The sequence below is a fragment of the Montipora capricornis genome, chromosome 12 (genome assembly GCF_036669925.1).
Source record: "Montipora capricornis isolate CH-2021 chromosome 12, ASM3666992v2, whole genome shotgun sequence".
NCBI classification, from domain to species: domain Eukaryota; kingdom Metazoa; phylum Cnidaria; class Anthozoa; order Scleractinia; family Acroporidae; genus Montipora; species Montipora capricornis.
This window is the reverse complement of record NC_090894.1, coordinates 9,067,731-9,076,246: the sequence shown is the minus strand read 5'-3', so window position 1 is coordinate 9,076,246 and position 8,516 is coordinate 9,067,731.

Below are 8,516 nucleotides of genomic sequence, written 5' to 3'. Positions count from 1 at the left end.
TAGTCCAGCCGAATACTGGATACCTCTATAATATGTCTTTAATTTTCATCAGTCTTTCAACGTATTTGTACCTTCTCAAATTCTGACCATTTTAAGCGTTTTCTTGTAATGAATCTACTGGCTAGCCCTCGTGCGAACATCTTTTGATAATTCGAAACTTCCGGCTAATGGAGAAGCGAGGTTAAACGTTTTTCCAATTTTCCAATAATCCCTGCCAAGGAAAAATAACATTGCTTTTATAAGTTAAGTCCAGGCAAGTATGTTTGGCTCCCAACCTAAATACATAATTAACTGTTATTCTCTGATTATGAAATTGCATATATATTCGCTTAGGGACCAGTCGAGGAGGGGCGTTCCTGAGAAAATACTGGAAATACATTCAGTTTCTTCCAGTACTTCCATTTGCTTTATTTCAGAGTCTTATTCACATCCTTGTTAGCGAGCTCTGGCTATACCAGGATCGACAGCTGTTTACTCGGTACCTAGTTCAGTTGGCCCTCGCCCAAAAAACTGAAAGCCAAAAACTAAACTATCAACGGATCAAGGGTTAAGAGCTTCCGGATACCGTCGTAAAAATCATAAACACAAAAATAACCCCCGGTGCCATGGTAAACTTCACTTATACGCCATATTTTTGCATGAATGGTCCATACACGTTCATGGCGCAGTTTCAAAGTGCTACAGAAAAACAAGAACGAAAATGCTAATAGCAGACATGCATGGGCTTAACTCTTGTTTGTAATGGTCCTTTTTTTTTTCTCACACGACTACCAAAACGCTAAATGAAATGAACGAACTTGAGCTGATTCTATAATAATAGAAAACACGATTTTACGATGGCGCTATCTTGCCGTCACGGTTGCTCTGTCAGTCAGTTTGCCAAGCAGGAGAGTTCCACGGGAGTGGCGCAAATTCGTCACACACCATCACGTCTTCTGCATGGAAACGAAGCGTTCTAGAATAACTGGAATAAACGCCTTGCAAACTATCCTTAGTCATATGGAGTCCATCCAAAGGAAAGCTCAGAATTATCGAAGATGGAGGAACCAACAGCGATACCTTTGACTTAATTAAGCTATCAATAGCCTGCCCATCATTAAAAGCAAATTCATGTACAGTGTACAGGATAAACACACAAATCCCACGTGCACTTTCCATTCACATCCCACGTAACTAAAACGTAATTTTGGACAGCTGTTTCTTTCAAATTCGATCGCTCAAAACCTAGCGGGAACACTTTCTAGGCCGCTCCCTATTCTTCTCCGGGACAGACAAATTTTTGAGGCCTTTTAAGATTTAAAGCATACATATGACAGTGATTTAACACTCGTAAACGTGTGGCCTTCTTAAAAAAACCAAAAAAAAAAACTGTATATAAATGTTAGACATTAAATAAATAGGTGAAAGTACCAAAAATACATAAATCATAACAACACTTTCTAGTTAAGAATATTTGAATACGATTGAAAAAGCTGAATAAAATTATGAAAAAGTAAATGTGGCAAAAACCGCTGGTTTTCCAAAACACGTTTCCTCAATGTAATTCTAATAGAATTATCACATTTCTTAGCTCAATGAGTAACGCGGCGTTTCACAGCTGACAAGTAATTGCAACAAAAGATTTTCAACCGTCAGTTTTACTAGTGAAACGATGGTGCACACGATATGTTGTAACATTTTTCGGGGTACATTAAGTCCAAGAGCACGACATAAGGCCATGCTTGGTGAAATGCCCAATTTCCCATCGCTCCCTTTAAAGTTCCAATCCTCGGTTCGGGAAATTTCCAACCTCTAGGCGAGACAAAGCATCTCCGAAAATTGATCTTAACAATCGCAATGAACTAGTTCAAACACTCGTCAAATACTGTTTATGCGTTCAGCTGGTGAACAAAACGGCAGATGTCCCATCATTTGATCATATGAAGATTAATTTCTGTAATCATTAAGACTGAATGATAAAAATACCATTAAGGCATTAGTCAAGATGCCTATTGTCTTTCTAGTATTGATCACGCCGTAAAAAGTTTATTGTTATTCATCATGGAACAATTGTCTAACGATGTTGGTCACCTGTAGAATGTTTTCACTCACATGATCAGTAACCTTGATTTTTCACCGAAACAAATGAAAACGTTTCCATTATAATAGAGCTCAATTCCCGGAGGATTAGTGGGGGACAACAACATGGCCGCCGTGACGTCACATGAAAACACTCAAAAAAGGTGCATCACCTTGATGCAACCTCGTTCCCAGGGTTTTTCTCCGTCCTACGTAATTTCGGCGGAGAAAAGCCCTGGAAACGAGGTTGCAACCGGAGGATGAAAACAGTGCGTGGTACACCACATTGTATGCAACAAGTTGAAGTCTCTAGACGTTAATCCGTATGTAATTAACTGGATTATAGATTTTTTGGCTAATAAACAACAAAGGCAAGAGTGGATTAGATAGGAGTGTTGATCTATCACTTTGCGGTCTTGCCCCAGCACAGGAGCAAATGGATTTATTTATCAATACGCGCAAAACAAACAAAGGGCGGCCAATTTTAACCAACCAGAAGAAACCATGTCACGCGAGACTGCTTCTGCCATGTTTTTTTCATGGACATGACAACTGATTCTCGCGGGAACGGGTATTCTAAAAATAGATTCATTTCTGACTGAGGCTGGGGAGCCCACCTATGCCATAACACTCATATCTAAGTCACTCTTAACAAAGGATGATAGTAGATGACGTGTGCACGGAATTTCTTGACATCAACAAAGGAGTCCCTCAGGGAAATGTGCTGGGACCCCTTCTCTTTTCCGTCATGGGCAACGACATATCATCCGTTAACAGCAGGAATTTAAATGTCCTGTAATGGTATCACATTGAGTGTTCCTGTTGCCAATGACAACAATGCATCGACTTTAGAAATCAAGAACATTCAACAATGGGCAAAGAATATTTCGATGAAGCTAAACCCGAAAAAGACCTGGGAATTGGTTGTGAGAGGAAGGACGACTAAAGCATTACTTTTACCTGTTCCTGGTATAGAGAGCATTAAAGTCAAACTTAAACTGCTAGGCATAACACAGATTTTGACTACATGGTGAAGAAACAAGTTCAAAAATGCACTTATTACGTTGAGAAACTAAATGTTTTGAGAAAGAGCCGATACAAGTTCATACAACGTAGATTTGATTTTAGTGGTGTACTATATTTCGGCTGGCCAAACCAGCCTTAGCTTCTACAGGTACAATGAGAGTTTACATTGGATTGCCTCTATGTACATATATATAGTAAATGGATGAAATAGATGTTGACGTAATACTGGTAAAACACGGCAGTTACAGCAAATTTGAATTCGAATACTAAGAGTAACGGAAAAATAACGAAAGTGACTCTAAATAATAAACTGAAATCTAATACGTTTCTTCGCGGACTTATTACGTGTCTGCAAATACTATGCACACTCCACTGATGAACCAACTGCTATGTTTGATACCCTGATTATCATTATGTCTATTTTGAATTCCTGTATGTTGTCAAAGTCTGGGGAAGTGTTTATTAGTCTAAGTACATTGGTCGGCTTTGCACCAGCAAATTTACCTCTTTTGTTGAAACTACAAGGAGTCGTGATATTAAACTACACGAAAAAAAGATTTCTTGTAGTACTAACAAGAAAAGTTGTCTGTATGATTTACTGCCAAAAAGAGAAACCGTATGTTACGAGATAGCCGTCATAATTTTATACTACCTACAGTCAAGACTGAACGTTTTAAAAATACTTTTGTAAATAGATGTCTATTTGGACTTGTATAATGTTTGTAAATTCCCACGTTTGTTGTAAGTAGGAATTGTTCTTAATGAAGTCTGTTGTAAGTATAGGTTATCACATGATTTCGAGTGCAATTTAGAATAAATAAGTACGAGTAAATTTTTTCAAAGACGACCAAAATTGTGCAGGCCCGTAGGGCGAGTGCACTTTGTAGTCTTTGAAAAAATTTACAAGTGATTATTTATTCCAATTGTACTAGAAAAATCGTTAATAATATACATGAAAAAATCGAGATGGTTAAGCAGAAGAAATGCACGCGTATCACGCAATCAGGGAAAAATTGCGGCATCCAGGACGCGCGCTTGATTTGAAAACAAGAGATTTGATTGGTTCTTACCAAATCCTACGTATTGTTTATTAGCCAATCACAATCCAGAATTTCGATGTGTAATTTGCACTGGCACTGTGTTACACTTGAACTGTACTGCTCTCAGCCAATCAGAATCGAGTAATTTTTTCATGTATATTATTATTATTATTATCATTATTATTGTTATTATTATTATTATTATTATTATTATTATTATTATTGTTATTATATACTTCTTTCGTTGGACAAACGAAAAATGTTATCATTATCGTTATCGTTTGAAATTTTCAAACTTACCAACTTTAGGCAGGCCGTACTATGGACTCCTGACTTAGGCAGGGGTTTCAAAGCCCGACAGTACCATTCAGCTACCCATAAAAAGGCCACCGGATTAGCCACTGCCAAGCATCTGTGGTCACAGGGACTAGCAGAGAATTTAACGGTATTTGTGTTTTCAAATTTTTAATTGATGTAACTCCAGGCACGCAAACGAAGGCGACCTGGGGCCAGTTGTTCAAAAGCCGATTAACGCTAATCTCAGGTTAAAAATTAACAAAGGAGTTTTATTTCTCTACTCCCAAATAGTGTTCAAGGCTGATATTCGGTAAAACGTTACATTGGAAGAAGTCAATCTTGAAAAACAAAAATAAGCAAAGGAAACTTTCACCAAAACGTTGAAAACACGAAACAAAAGTTTACGCTAATCCTGGATTAAGTTAATCGGCTTTCGAACAACCGGGCCCAGAGTGATTTTCGCGTTGTCCGACCAATTTGCACAAACCGTACAGACACATGGGATATCGCCGCACAGACAATCACACAGATCACAAGATTAGCCATACTATTGCCCATAATTTCTTGAATTATTGATCCAATAGAGTGTTTTCAGGTGACGTCATGGCTGCCATGTTAGTGTCCCTAAACAAAGGAACGGCGGTCATTTTGGTATCCCCAACTAATCCTTTGGAAATTATCATGCAAACGCTTTTTTTTCCTTTGGTTAAAAAACTAGGTTACTGATCACGTGAGTTAAAACACTCTATGGATTATCGTCAAACTAAAACGTAGAAATGAAGCTCTCCTAAGTAATCGCGCTAACAGAAATCAATAATATGCTCTGATATTAAACAAGCACTCGATATAACTTCTGCTACAGAAAAGAGGGTGAAAATACTACTCTTACCTACTGATTGGCCGCTCTGTGTGCCTGGACAGGCTCAATGAAATTAAAAAAAAACATCGAGTCCAGCTTTCGCAAAATACCACATTTTATGAAATTCTCAACCTCGGATAATGCATTTCGTGTGTTCTGATTGGTTCACTCAATCTCGGTTATTAGCTCATATACCTTAGTTTGACCTTATATGTTAAATGATTGCGTTAAGCGTTGCTAAACTGAATTTTGTTTTCGACGGAAAGCGAAATTTCTCTTTGAATAAAGCCAAAATAGAAAAAAAAAGATTTTTTGTGGAAAGTTTGGATCTATTCCGACGTTTAGAAGTAGGCGAAAAGGCAAGAAGTGTTCTTGTGACGAGCCTACGTCTGTCTGACCACAAGGTATTACACAACACCGCATCTTCATCAAGTTTTCTCGATTTCGCTCGGATTTTCTCTCTTTTTTCGCTCGTATTTCGTATTTCCAAATTTTTGTAGTTTAAGGAATTTGATAAAACAATTATTTCATTCGCCCTTGTTGGATATGAGACTGGTTATAGCCAACTCGGCGCTACGCGCCTCTTTGACTATTTACCATCTCATATCCAACGCGCGCTCATTGAATAATTGTTAAATATCGTAACCATAGAAAAACTCAATCGCACCAAGAAGATGAGGAAAACGCACGTACTCCTGAAAGATAATACCTTAAGGAGAATCGATAACAGCTTGCACCCAAGAGAAAATAATGGAGGTACCTCCTTTAAACTAATGCGTGAGCGGAAAGTCACAATTTGCTAATTTGCCACAATATTTCGACTCATCACTCGTTGGGTAAGAGCAAAATCTCAAGTAACATTATTTACCATCTGGGAGCCTTTTCCCTATCTCCAGGTCTATTCAGCTAAAAAATGTTGATATTGTGCAACCAGCAAATTAAGGCAAGTGCACGAATAAAGCTACCGAAAGAAAATGATAAATGTAATTTCTGCCCTTTGAGTGATTAGTCAGAAAATGATATTCGGACGGCACGGTTGAGAGGCTTGGGCTCGGTCAGGTGACTTGGCAGTGACTATTTAGGGTTTTTGGCGGGTGATTTCTGTCATTCTACGTCAGTCAGTCCTTCTGGTGGCTTTCCTTTCTTGTTTTGTTTATTTTAGGGTAGTGTAGGTAATGTATTATGACTTTTCCTCGAGGTTCAGTGCCATTGCATTAGAATACGTTTCCACCTTTTTTGGCCACAAATAAGGAGTGGTTTTTTGGTGGTTTTTCGTATCTGGCGTGGTACATTAAGTTTTCATTGTCTATTTCCTAGACTTAGCTCGTTTTAAAGTATTCTTGTGCTAAGCTTATTTCCATACGCGGCACTTATAACCATCAGATGGCTGACTGCACTTTCCTAATATTCTATTTCATTTTTCATTCCTCGTGTTAGTGGAGTCAGAATTATGCCTATCCAAGGCCTTGTTGTGGCTTTATAGAGTTTGTTTTTGCTGACTTAACCGAGCAACCTTGTGCAACAAAGACCTCTGATACTGCGTGTAATGCACCAGTCAATGTAAACTCCCGCACCCTTCCGGCCGGGACATAGCGGGGCATTTGACAAGTGCTCACTTGTAAAATTGCAAAATGCCCCGCACCCCAAGGTCAGGTTTTTCCTCTAATTGAAGCTAACGACCTCGCTCACATCCCCCGCTCTTGTTGAGTGGAGGAAGACACAGGCTAATGTAAATGGTTTGAACTTTATTTGTCAAGTAACACACGTCACCGCATACACTGCTTTTCAAATGGTACAAAATGTTTGTGGTGTCTTTATAGTCTACTGTTAACATTTAAGAGAAATATTAAATTCTACATGCTAGTGGAAGAGGGTTAAGTGTTAGTAAATGCAGTTTAAAAATGTATTAACACACTGTTTCATAGAATGGGTTTAAAGAACACATTTAACTTTCCTGTTCCACCTTCTTGTTTCCACTGAAGACCTACTCCTGGCCAACCTCCCGGGCCAACCTTCAGTTTGCACTCATCGCAATACCAGTGTATGCATAAGAAGAGAAAATAAACACCTGATGACATGCTTGATCGGTCAACTGATTCTCAGAATTAACTACCAGTAAAAACTGTGACAAAAGATTTTTGTTCACAAGACAATTTATGTGTTCTTAGCATTATCCATGGATACGACGACCTTCAGGACGGATGCCCGATGGCATACTCAGCCAAAGATATAAGGTGATAATGGCCAAAAGCTGCCATCTTGCCGGACTACCGATTCTTAACCTAGTCCACCTCGGTGGAAAATACCTCGGTCCACTCCCCCGCTGTTCTGGGATGACGTGCAAAAGAGGTCAAAGTCCCCGATACCTGCGGCCCTTCCGCTCGTCGAATAACGGAAAATTCCCCGCAAATGCCCCGCTATGTCCCGGCCGGGGGGGGGGGGGGAGGGGGGTGCGGGAGTTTACATTAACTGGTGCATAAGCAGTATTTTCTCTTGATATAAGGTAAAAGAGTTTAATAGGGTTTTTCGAAACTTGAAATAAGATATCTTTTAACGCTTTTTCCCAAAAAATTGATCTTTTTAGCGGTGCCGTACCGTTGCCATGTAACAGTTGGGGATTCGCCGACACTACAAAAGTTGTCCACGGTTGCTCGCTTAAAAACTGTTTAAAAATTGCCGGACAATATTGTTAGTAAAATATCAAGACATTTTCTTACTGATAGAATCGACAGTGTCGTCATTCTTTCCACTGAAAACCAATTTTTAATTACCTGTGGAAAACCATTTCGAGATAGTAAATTGGTCCCGTTTCGTTTTCATTACATCAGCCGAGTTTATACTACAGTGATTAATAAAATTATAATTAACACGCGTCCCGCGAAAGCAAAATTTATATGGACGTCAATCAAATGTTTCCATGACGAATTCAACTGCTCCCAAGAGAACAGGAGCATCGTCATGGAAACATTTGATTGACGTCCAATCAGCGACAATGGTGTTGGACTCTTGATAAGCGAATTAATCAGTAGGTGGCAATTCTCGGTTTTCACATGACGTCACGACCGCCATGTTGGTGTCCCTAAACAAAGAAAGGCGGCCATGTTGGTGCCCCGACCAAATCCTCCGGGAATTTAACTCTATTATTATGCAAACGCTTCCTTTTGTTTTCGTTGAAAACCATGGTTGTTGATCACGTGAGTGAAAACCAGCAATTAAGGGACGGACCATTAGAAAAG